The sequence below is a fragment of the Petromyzon marinus genome, unplaced genomic scaffold (genome assembly GCF_048934315.1).
Source record: "Petromyzon marinus isolate PM22_M1 ecotype Great Lakes invasive population unplaced genomic scaffold, UKy_Petmar_22M1.pri1.0 PM_Scaffold_8, whole genome shotgun sequence".
In the NCBI taxonomy this organism is placed as follows: Eukaryota; Metazoa; Chordata; class Hyperoartia; order Petromyzontiformes; family Petromyzontidae; genus Petromyzon; species Petromyzon marinus.
In genome coordinates this window covers 1921510-1934580 of record NW_027423688.1, presented here as the reverse complement: position 1 = coordinate 1934580, position 13071 = coordinate 1921510, and positions in this window count along the sequence as shown.

The following is a 13071-nucleotide window of genomic DNA, read 5'->3' as shown; positions in this document are numbered from 1 at the left end:
CTGTTGCAATGAATCAAGTCTGCATTAACCACACACGGTACTTGTGGTGAATATGCAAACAAACATGCTCTGATAATATTTGCATTGTCTTTGAAACTGATTGGCCTACACCAGAGACAGCCTTCTTTATGACCCAGTCTCACCACCAGTGTCAGACCAGAGATCGCCAAAAGGCGAACAGTACAAAGGCAATGCCACACGTATCGGAGCATTTATAGCTAGCCACCGTGCCCACCGCTCCCCACTCACTCGGTGTGCTAACCGCGGTGCCACCACTCCCCCCTCACACAATGTGCAAACCACTACGCCACCAATCTTCACATTCTCACACTGCGCTCACCGCTGCGCCACCGGTCCCCACTCGCATCTAGAATATGAATTAAATGTCCACAGTCATCGTTTTCTGATTTCTGGAATAATTGTGCCAGAAATAATACGAGTTGCATTCCATTCAACATTGGGAAGGGGTCTGCCCTTCGTTTAAGTGCCTGGCTGCTTACAGAATTGTCGCAGACTGTTTTGCCTCAGCAGCTTTCCTCTTTTCTCCTCCTGATGACGATCAAAACGTCGTAGTTTTTTTGTTATTTTTAAAAATTATTTTCTTTCAACTTATCTACGTGACTACCGAAAGACCCAAAGAATATGATTTCATGGATATTTATGAGGTCTGTTGCTGAGGGTTTCAAAGAAGTGAAGGCCTCTCTCAGTACATAAGAGTGAGGGGTTGTAGGTTTCGGCTTGGGTCATGGGTACGGGTTATTTTTTGGCATATTTTATTTATATAAAATCGAATTCCAATGTCGTGGATATTGTGATGTTTGGATTATTGACGGTAGAATTCATATTATTGCGAATATTTATTATATTCTCGTTTCATGCCACTGATTATTGATGTAAAAAAAGGTTCAAATTTAAACGGCATGCAAAGAAGGTTACAGTTAATTATGAAACAATTTGCAACTGTTGATTTATGTGTTGTAGTGTATGATTGTCTGCTCGACTCAATTTCTGAGGATCTCACGTTTATTTCTATATTATTGTACATTTTACAGTAGTGCTATAAAAATAAAATGAAAAAAAAATTATGTGAGATTTTCACCACAAACTAGGCTACAATGAATTTTGATTTAAAGCTTTCGTGACTGCAGTAATTCATATTCTTAGTTTTTTCGGTAAATTCACGTTGAAGAGAAACAACGGTTATGGTTATATTACAATGGTTATGATATTGTGATAATTAGATTTTCACCACAAACAAGGCTACAATGGTTATGATATTGTGATAATTTGATTTTCACCACAAACAAGGCTACAATGGTTATGATATTGTGATAATTTGATTTTCTGCCACCAAATTACAATTAGATTCGTTGCTTCGCATATTCCCTGATATTTTGTTTAGACCGCAAGCGTGTATCTATTTAAACTTTTGCTAACTAGCTTGTTTATGTCATCTAGAAAATGAATACAATTTTCACCATCATCGTTTTCTTATTTATGGGACAATTGTGCCCTAAATAATAGGAGTTGCATTACATTCAGATCCTGGCTGATGACGTAGTTGACTCCAGTCTGTGATGTCACAGTCATGTGGGTGGTACCTTTGACATCATGATGTCTATGACGTCATGCACCACGTGTCATTCATATTGGAAGAGCTGCGTTTATTGGTGGCTGTGTTTCTTGTCTCAGCTAAAATATGCGTGATATTATTTAGCCTCGTGGTTATTAAAGCCTCCACTACTGTTGATGAAACTGAAATTAATCTCAGCAGTTGTCAGCCTGCACATCATTTAACCGGTGAGCCTGAAAGGGGTGGTTTAAGGATTGTTTGCGTGTTAATGGGGTTTATTATTGAAGCTTTCAAGGGTGTGGGGGTCTCACTCACTACATGAGCATGAGGGGTTTGGGGGTTTAGCTTAGCTTAAGGTAACGTGTTGTAACAAATACTCTTACATATACAATTTTAGCATATGTTATCAGAAAATCAAACTGAAAGGGGTGGTTTAAGGATTGTTTGCGTGTTAATCCGGTTTATTATTGAAGCTTTCAAGGGTGTGGGGGTCTCACTCACTACATGAGCATGAGGGGTTTGGGGGTTTAGCTTAGCTTAAGGTAACGTGTTGTAACAAATACTTTTGAATATACAATTTTAGCATATGTTATCAGAAAATCAAACTGCAATGTCGTGGATATTGTGATTCTTGGATTCTTGACGGTAGAATTAATATTGATGTGGATATTTCTGACATTGTCGTTTTATGTGACTGATTATTGATGTAAAAATTAGTTTCAAATAGAAACGGCATGCAAAAGGTGAACATTAATCATTAAACAATTCCCAATTGTTAATTTATGTAGCAGTGTATGATCATCTGCTTGACACAATTTATGATTTTCTCTTTAATTTCTATAATATTGTAAATGTTACAATAGTTTTTTTCATAAGGTGCCATTTTAAAAATATAATTTTACATTGTCACCTCAAACTAGACTCAAATATTCATAATATTGTGGTAATTGGATTGTCTGCCATCAAATTAAGACAATTAGATTTGTAACTTGGAATATCACTTCATATTATGCTGTTTCTAAGATTGTTTAGACCGTAACCGTGTAACCATTCAAAACGTTGATAACGAGCCTGTTTAAGTCATCTAGATTACAAATAAAATGTACACAATCATCATTTTCTTATTACTGGGACAATTGTGCCCGAAATAATCTGAGTTACATTACATTTAACATTAGGAAGGGGTCTGCTGTTCAGGTCAGATCCTGGCTGATGACATAGTTGTCTCCAGTCTGTGTCACAGTCATGTGGGTGGTACCTTTGACATCATGATGTCTATGACGTCATGTACCACGTGTCATTCATATTGGAAGAGCTGTGTTTATTGGTCGCTGTGTTTCTTGTCTCAGCTAAAATAAACGTGAGATTATTTAGCCTCGTGGTTATTAAAGCCTCCACTACTGTTGATGAAACTGAAATTAATCTCAGCAGTTGTCAGCCTGCACATCATTTAACCGGTGAGCCTGAAAGGGGTGGTTTAAGGATTGTTTGCGTGTTAATGGGGTTTATTATTGAAGCTTTCAAGGGTGTGGGAGTCTCACTCACTACATGAGCATGAGGGGTTTGGGGGTTTCGCTCAGCTTATGGTAACGTGTTGTAACAAATACGTTTAAATATATAATTTTAGCAAATGTTATTAGAAAATCAAACTGAAAGGGCTGGTTTAAGGATTGTTTGCGTGTTAATCGGGTTTATTATTGAAGCTTTCAAGGGTGTGGGGGTCTCACTCACTACATGAGCATGAGGGGTTTGGGGGTTTAGCTTAGCTTAAGGTAACGTGTTGTAACAAATACTTTTGAATATACAATTTTAGCATATGTTATCAGAAAATCAAACTGCAATGTCGTGGATATTGTGATTCTTGGATTCTTGACGGTAGAATTAATATTGATGTGGATATTTCTGACATCGTCGTTTTATGTGACTGATTATTGATGTAAAAATTAGTTTCAAATAGAAACGGCATGCAAAAGGTGAACATTAATCATTAAACAATGCTCAATTGTTAATTTGTAATGCAGTGTATGATCATCTGCTTGACACAATTTATGATTTTCTCTTTTATTTCTATAATATTGTAAATGTTACAATAGTTTTTTTCATAAGATGCCATTTTAAAAATATAATTTTACATTGTCACCTCAAACTAGACTCAAATATTCATAATATTGTGGTAATTGGATTGTCTGCCATCAAATTAAGACAATTAGATTCGTAACTTGGAATATCACTTCATATATTGCTGTTTCTAACATTGTTTAGACCGTAACCGTGTAACCATTCAAAACGTTGATAACGAGCCTGTTTAAGTCATCTAGATTACGAATAAAATGTACACAATCATCATTTTCTTATTACTGGGACAATTGTGCCCGAAATTATCTGAGTTACATTACATTTAACATTAGGAAGGGGTCTGCTGTTCAGGTCAGATCCTGGCTGATGACGTAGTTGTCTCCAGTCTGTGATGTCACAGTCATGTGGGTGGTACCTTTGACATCATGATATCTATGACGTCATGCACCACGTGTCATTCATATTGAAGAGCTGTGTTTATTGGTCGCTGTGTTTCTTGTCTCAGCTAAAATAAACGTGAGATTATTTAGCCTCGTGGTTATTAAAGCCTCCACTACTGTTGATGAAACTGAAATTATTCTCAGCAGTTGTCAGCCTGCACATCATTTAACCAGTGAGCCTGAAAGGGGTGGTTTAAGGATTGTTTGCGTGTTAATGGGGTTTTCATTGAGGCTTTCAAGGGTGTGGGGGTCTCACTCACTACATGAGCATGAGGGGTTTGGGGGTTTAGCTCAGCTTATGGTAACGTGTTGTAACAAATACGTTTAAATATATAATTTTAACAAATGTTATTATAAAATCAAACTACAATGTCGTGGATATTGTGATTTTTGGATTCTTGACGGTAGAATTAATATTGATGTAGATATTTCTTACATTGTTGTGAGAATTAGTTTCAAATAGAAACGGCATGCAAAAGAGGTGAACATTAATCATTAAACAATTCCCAATTGTTAATTTACGTGTTACAGTGTATGATCGTCTGCTTGACACAATTTATTATTTTCTCTTTTATTTCTATAATATTGTAAATGTTACAATAGTTTTTTCATAATAATGCAGATACTCCTGCATTTTGTCTTGTTATTCAACAATTATTTAATTGATGGAAAACATTGTTTGTAAAGCAAAATTATGTAAATGCATTTACAATTAAATAATGTGCAACTGGACGCAATTATTTCGCATTCTAGTTTTTAAAAGATGCACAACCGGTGATAAAAGTAAAGTTAATCTCGTCAGTTGTGAGCCTGGTCTTCATCACATCTGAAAAGTGAGCCCGACACGGGCGTTTTAAAAATGATCAGGGATCGTTGTTAATAATTAGGGGTGAAAAGTTGTGGTTATGGGCTACAGGCTGAGTTTTAGTGTTTGGGGATAGAGTGAAGGGTTAGAGTTCACAGTAATAATTAGAGGTTGGAGTTTGCCATACGGGCAAGTGTGATACAGTTATGGTTTAGAACTTAGAGTTACGGTTGTGTATTAGGGTTTGTGTATTAAGGGTTAGTGTTCGGTATGACGGGTTAGGGTTGCCTATCAGGTGTTCGGGTTATGCTTGAGTAATAGTATTTTGATGTTTGGGCGAGGGATATTGCTCAGGTAATTCGATTGGTTGACCTCTGAATAGATTACCCGTTATGTTCCTGATTTCATCAGGTCTCAGAAGCTAAGCAGGGTCTAGCTTGGGGAGTGATTGGATGTCCTAGCATTGGGTGGCCACCACGTGCTATAAATGGTGTAATAGCCATTGTGAGCATTGGAGGGCAGTGCAGAAATATATTTTCTTTTGCAGTCTCCCCAACCTTCACCAACCCACACTGACCAGCGTTTTTAAGTATGGTTACATAACCCTCATCATCCATGAGGCATTGAGGGGCCTTTATCAACCAGTGGATTAATACAAATGGGTTCTACATGAACATGGTTAAGTCTGACGATTATGCTCAATGGAATAGTGGATTGGAATAAACATGTGTGAGTGGGTGAGTGAATGAGTGAGTGAGCGGGTGCACAAGTGAATGAGTTGGCAGTAAGCAAGTAAATGAAGGGGCTTGTAAATCAACATGCACAAGAGTGAGTGAACTGGTACTGTGAGTGGAAAATGGTAATAATTGACAGGATGAGTGATTAATTGAGTTGATAAATTTGATCCTTGTTCTAACCCCTCCAGGCCACCACCATCAAACAGACACAACACCTACAACATGGACAGACAACTTAAGTGGGCTGATATCTTGGAGCACTATGAGAGTAAGTTACATATACCTACATAAAATAGTTTGTTAGAATCAGAATATTTATATATTCTGGAGAATTCTGATGAGCTATAAACTTACTTTTCACAAATTACTAGGAAATGCAGAGGAGAACTCCATAATAATGACATTCAGCAGAACTGGCTTGGTGGGTAAGGGATTAGACACTGATCCAGCATGGCAGAGAACGTTTATTAAGCTCTGGGTTTCAGCAACCTATAATTAAACTAGGGTCTCAAGTTTATGGAATGAATGATCTTAACATGCTCACAAAAATATGACATGTAAAGTGTTAATGCCATGTGATGAATATTTCTCAATAGCAGGGCCTGTAGTGTGATAAGAGGTAACTAGAGGGATCTCAGAATGAGTTCTGTGAAATCTCCATGTGCTTCGTTCTCTAACCCATCACTCATCCTTTGAATGAAATGTCTGTGCTCCGTAGTCCGGAAGTCGCAGCTCCAAACGACCACGTGGGGGGACATTATGGACAGAGTTGACCCTTTCCCGAACCAAGGTGACAAGAATGGCGACCAAAAGGTGTGTATGTGGTCGGTGAGGGTCAAGGACACCGTCTGTACACGATAGCACACCATGCCACCACACGATAAAACTACAACATGACTACACATCACATCACCAAACCATCTCTCCACACCACCTTTCCCATCATACCACCCCACAATCCAGTCAATAACCCATCACAGAACCTCACCATGTGTCTACACCATCACATGACACGATCTCTCCATAACATTCCAACACATCACATCTAAATACCACCACATCATCTCCCGACATCACCCCATCTTGCCACCATGTCACGCCATATCCCACTCGTGCATGCACATAAATTGGCCTTTTTTTCAGGCAGTGACGCGACCTCTGTCTGTGAGCTCATTGGAAGGTGCTATTCCAGTTGCCCACGATGAGCGCTGCTGTTAGATTTTTCCAGATTATGGGCAGCTAGATCATTACAATGGAACATTCTGTGGCACCTATTGCCCGTGATGAATGTTAATAACAACCGCCATTAAATTATCGCAGTTGATCAAGGCCTCAATGGGGTTCGTGAGGTCTGTGGGGTCGATAGGTGTCTGTGGGAATATATGAGGGTGTAACATGTATCATTAGTTTGTAGGGTTTAGGCGAATTAGTGGTTAGGGCTACATTAATGCTGTGTTCAAAAGTACTGATTAGTAAAGGTTTGTTTTAACATCGGGTGATTGTGTATATGTACGTGTGTGCTCAGCATATTTGGATGAGTCAATATACATGTTTGCGTCCATGCATAGGTGTGTGAGTATGCATTTGTGTATGGGTGGAAATGCATGTTTGCGTGCGTGTGGGTATTATTTTGTGCATGTGTGTACATGTCTGAATGTTCCTGTGCTTATCGTTGCGCATATGCACGAATAGAAGCAGCTCAAGTGTAGGCGCCCCAAGAACCAGAGGAGCATTCGGGAGGTGAATAACCTCGGCGAGGTGAAGCCTCTCGAGGAGGAGAAGCGCTTCACCAAATTGAAGCACCACTGCCTCCGGACCACGGCCACCAGCACCACCACCAGCACCACCACCAGCACCACCGCCAGCACCACCACCAGCACCACTGCCAGCACCACCACCACCACCACCAGCACCACCACCAGCACCACCACCAGCACCACCACCAGCACCACCGCCAGCACCACCACCAGCACCACCACCAGCACCACCACCAGCACCACCACCAGCACCACCACCAGCACCACCGCCAGCACCGCTGCCAGCACCGCCGCCAGCACCGCCGCCAGCACCGCTGCCACCTCCTCCGCTACCGCTACAACCACCACTACCACTCCTGTGCAGGGCCCAATCACACTGCACATTGGAGAAGATGTCTTTAGAGAAGGAGCCGCTGAGCCAGGGTAAGCAACTCTGCGTGTGTCCTGTGTGTATTTATTATGATTGTTTACGCAGGATAAGCATCAGTGAGTCTCAAGACCTTTTTTCAGCAGGGTTCTGCCAAGTTTTGTTAGTAATCGGGAACAAAATGACTGTTGTTTGCGATCCTAATTGAGTGATTTGCATTGCTTATGTGGGTTCAGTTATGGGGAGAAAGCTGCAGAGCCCACCCAGAACAGGGGGAGAGAACAAACTCCACACAGAGAAAGTGGCCCAGTTGGGAATCGAACCCAGATCCCTCTAGTTATGAGGCAAAGATGTTCCAGCTCTGCCACCCGCACAAACACACAGACAATGCAAACCCCACATGTACATTCGGCGATAGAAATGTTCTTCATAATTGCTTTCTGGTTGAGACCACGTAACAATGTGGTAATATATTCACCATGTAACCCTACATCCACTATATTGTTGCCAGACTAATGCCCGTTTCCTGGCCAACTACCAAGTGTATTTTTACTGCACAAGGATAGCTGCCATTGGGAGGAGGGGGGTGCCCCCTTTCAAATGCATTGAGACGAGAAATGCAAGATGTGAGTGGCTCATCACGTGTAAAGCGCTCTGAGATGCCATCAAAGTCAAAGGGGGCAACTTAGTCGACCACAAATCACCATGGATATTTTTCCACAATCGTGCATGGGTGAAGCGGGCCAGCGATAGCGGGTTCATCACTCACTGCTTACAGTTCAGCTCTGGCGTCCTGCCCTGGGTATTAGTGCTGCTGCGTAAACCATAAAGACACGCACACCCTCTCCTTCATAGCACACGTTAAAAATATCCCCTGATGTCATTGGAAATGAATATGCCATTGTGTGCCAGGGATCAATTATAGTACACATATACAAATGTCACTGCAAGTTATTCCATTGGATTTACACAGCAATGCCAGCCGCTACTGTGAAACTACAGCAGTCTGTGTTAGATTCAGCAGCACCTTTCTTCGTGCTAGCCTTGCATTGAGAGAATGACAGCTGCAATGCCAAGCGTACTCACTGATTGTGATGTTTTGTGTGGTTATCAAATTCGAATTAATCCGCCACACAGTCCACCTACAGATTGTAAGGAGACGACTGTGATGTCTGCCATAGCAGGAAGGTTGAACGGTGTCATGCGCGTCTCTTCAAAGAGCGGAGTCAGCGCAGCAATCCTCGCAGGCCGTTGAAGAGAAGAGAGAGGTTGTGGAGAAGAAGATAAAAGAGGAAGTGAAGGAGGAGGTGAAAGAGGAAATGGAGAAGGTGGAGAGGGAGTTGGAGAAGACAAATGAGGAGATAGCGGTGGAGGACGAAGAGGACGACAAGGAGATGGAGGAGAAGATGGCTGTGGAGGAGGAAAAGGAGAAGATGGCGGTGGTGGTGGTGGAAGAGATGGTGATGCAGGAGGTCGAAAAGACGGAGAAAGAGAAGACGGAGGAGACAGAGGAGGCGACGGGGAAGGAGACAGAGGAGGAGACAGAGGAGGAGACAGAGTGGCAGGAGGCGGTGGTAGTGCAGGAACGAAAGGGCCTGGCTCGTGTGGCGAACGCGATCCGTGCGCTCTTCCGCAGCATGATGCTGTTTGGTTGCGGCCGGTCGACCGCACAGTTGGGGTGATGGAGGTGCCACTGGGACCGCAGCCGGGGAAGGAAACTGAGCAGCAGATGCCAGGACTGTACTGGACACTGACTGCTGCCAACAGACTAACTCTGTTAAGAGTTAGCATCAATCCAATGCATTATGTAATAATTATCATTGTTGTTTTTATTATAAACTTTATGACATAAACCTATGAGGAAACAATGTAACTTTGCATTGCTTGTGAGCGCTGCCTGGGTTGGTTCAATGTGCCTTGGCTCGTGTGCAGTGTCCCGGCTGTGTGTGCGGCGGTACAATGACAACTATGTCATGAGAGAAGTTTCAGGCAATGGCCCTTCTTCAGAACGTGTACAAGCAGTGGTGGGAAAAGATCATCAGGCGATTCGTCTGACACATCCACCCCTTCACTGCCCCACTGCCCCTCTGCCAAGCTGCTTCCGCTGTCCTGCTGCCCCTCTGCCCACTGCCCCATTGCCTCACTGCCCCTCTGCTCCGCTGCCCCACTGCTTTGGTGCCACTCTGCCCTAATGCCCCGCTGTTCCATTGCTCCACTTTCCCACTGCCATCACATCCATCACGAAGCAGCGAGACGTCCATACCACCTCATTAAATATTACCCTGATGTGCACGCAGAGAGAGAGAGACCCTCGTTTAGCATTGCATACTGGAGGGGGCTGCTGTGATGCAATGGCTCGTAAACTTCACTGGCAATGGAGAGATTGCTGGTTCCACCTTCTGGCACAGCAGTTGAAACAAATGGTCGAGTATCTGAAGTTCCCCTGCCTCTGTCCGCCAAACAGTACAACTGGGTACACCAAAATCGAGTAGCAAGTTGCGTGTGGTGGGTAAAAGTGTGGGTACTCCTTCCTCTTCAAAATCATCTGACGAGTATGGAAGAATAGACCAAAATATCGTTCAAACGCCTTTCTAGAGGTCTCTATTGTGTAAATTCTTCTTGCCAGCAGAGGCATGAGAAAGCAATTGCAGGACTGCTCCACAATACCAATTGTCTTGGCAAAGTATTTCAATAATGCTTCTTACTAAACAGGCTGCTTATGTATTTAACATGGGGGGGGGGGGGGGTGTTGATTGTTTAGAAATGGTCCAGTGGCTCAGAGGTCAGAGCACTAAAATGGGGTTGAATCCAGGCATTCACCTACGATTAAAGCAGGTTCTCAAGTCTGGTGAATTAATGGTCTCAGCGCGGTTGCCATTGACTGCACATTATAAACCATCACATTACTGCTTGGGTGAGTGGGAAATTGAGTAAGTGGGTGGGTAGGTGGTGGATGAATGAGTGCATCGGTGTGTGGATATGTGGGTGAGTGGATGGGTAATTGGATCAGTTGGTGCCTGGGTGAGTGGATGGTTGGTGGTTGAATGGGTGGATGGGTAATTGAATGAGTGGGTTAGTGTGTAAATTGGTGGATGTGTGAATGTGTTAATGAGTAAGTGGATGGTTGAGTTGGTGAATGATTAGGTGGGTGGATGAGTGAGTGGGTGGGTCAGTGAGTTAGTTTGAATGAATCAGTGGTTGAGTGGCTAATTAAATGAATGGGGAGCTGGATACATGATTTGGTGCTTGGGTGGGTCAGTGGGTAATTGAGCGAGTGGGTGAATGAGTATAGGGGTGAGTGGATTTTTGAATGAGTGATTGGGTGAATGGGTGAGTTCGTGAGTCTGTGTGTGAGAGGGTAATGGAGTGGTTGGATGTGTGAGTGGGTAAATTAGTGGGTGAATGAGTGGTGGGTGAGTGGGGAGGTGATTGAGTGAGTGGGTGAGTTAGCTGGTGGGCAAGTGGGTGCGTGGGTGGGTGGGAGAGCGGGTGGGTGAGTTAGTAGGTGGGTGAGTGAGTGAGCAGGTGAGTGAGTGAGTGGGTGGCTGGGTGAGTGGGTGGTTGAATGGGTGGGTGAGTGGGTGGGTGAGTGAGTGGGTGAGTGGGTGGGTGAGTAGTTGAGTGGGTGGGTGAGTGGGTAATTGAGTGAGTGGGTGAATAAGTACGTGGGTAAGTGGTATTTTAATGATTGAGTGATTGGGTGAGTTGGTGAGTGTGTGTATGAGTGAGTGAGTGGGTGGGTGAGTGAGAGTGGGTGGGTGGGTGGGTGAGGGTGAGTGGGTGGGTGGTAGATTGAGTGAGTGGATTAGTGGGTGGGTGAATGAGTGTGTCGATATGTGGTGAGTCTGTCCCTGGTGAGTGTCTCTGGTGAGTCTGAGGACCAGACACTGTTCTGACCATTCCGTCCCCTTCGAGCGCCTTGCTGGCCTTCATCGGGGCTCACTACCAACACGAGCTGCCCCAGATATGTATATAAGAATCAAAATCTGAATATGTAATCATACTGGAGGAATCCGATGAGCTATAAAGCTTTTTTCAGAGATGTCAAGTAGGGACGGCTTTGTACGTTACAGCAACAAACAATACAAAAAAACGATCGGAGTGCAACGTATAGGAAAAGTAAACAAATCACTAAACAAAGAATAAACTAAGCAATTTTTAAAAATATTATCAGGTAAAGTCCAATGAGGTATTAGCTTATTTTTCAGAAGCCACTTGACCACAAATGATCACTCGTGTCTGGGGGCAGCTATTGAAGGCTGAATTTCTTTCGCACCGTATATAGCCAACCGTGCTAATCGGAGGTGCCGGGGAAGGACACCAAAAGTATTAGGTTAGGGTCAGGGCTATAGGGTCAGGGCTATAGGGTCAGGGCTATAGGGTCAGGGCTATAGGGTCAGGGCTATAGGGTCAGGGCTATAGGGTCAGGGCTATAGGGTCAGGGCTATAGGGTCAGGGCTATAGGGTTAGGGCTACAGGATGTAGGGGCACTGCAGGTTCTCCACAAGGCACGTGATGCCCTCTAGTGGACAAACGCATAACTACAGCTGCTGCTGCAGCTCAAGGAACAAGATATCCGAGCTGTACAGCCTCCACATCGCCACTTCTCCACGCACACAATGCGAGTGGTGCTACTCAGCCGCACAAGCTTCTAAGAGTGCATCTCATCATCAACATTAACTCAACACAAGCAGCACCCTGAAACAGGCTTCGTCTCTCAGTGTCTCATCAGCAGTCAGGCTCGCTTGAACTGGTGAACTGCCAGATGTTACTGAGATGGGGGGGGGGGGGTTCCATGTGGAGGACGTAACCTGTTCATGATTATTGAGGGCGGCTGTTCGATGTGGAGTGACGTCACTTGTTCATGATTATTAGTGAGGGGGGGAGTACTGCATCTTGAGTGACGTCACCCGCTTATGATTATGAATGAGGGGTGGGGGTGTGTCCATTTGGAGGACGTCACCTTCTCATGAATATTAATGAGGGGGGCTGGTCGATGTGGAGTGACGTCACGAACGTTAAGGACATACATTCCTGGGTGATTACAGTAGATAAATAACAACAACCGCCATTCGCCACTAAGTGGCGGTGACGTCACCACGACGCTTGTGCCAGGCCATGTGCACCTTGAGGCCACGTGAAGTGTCGAACGCCCGCTGGCAGGAGGTCACGGGGCAGACCCAGGTGCCACGGGTTGACTGACTGAGATGACTGAGATGACTGGCTGATGCACCACCTGTGCCCCCTATTGTGCCAACCTGCTGTGCCCTAGCCACCCGGCGCTCCCCTCGTTGTTGTGAGCGTCGCTCCTCTGCC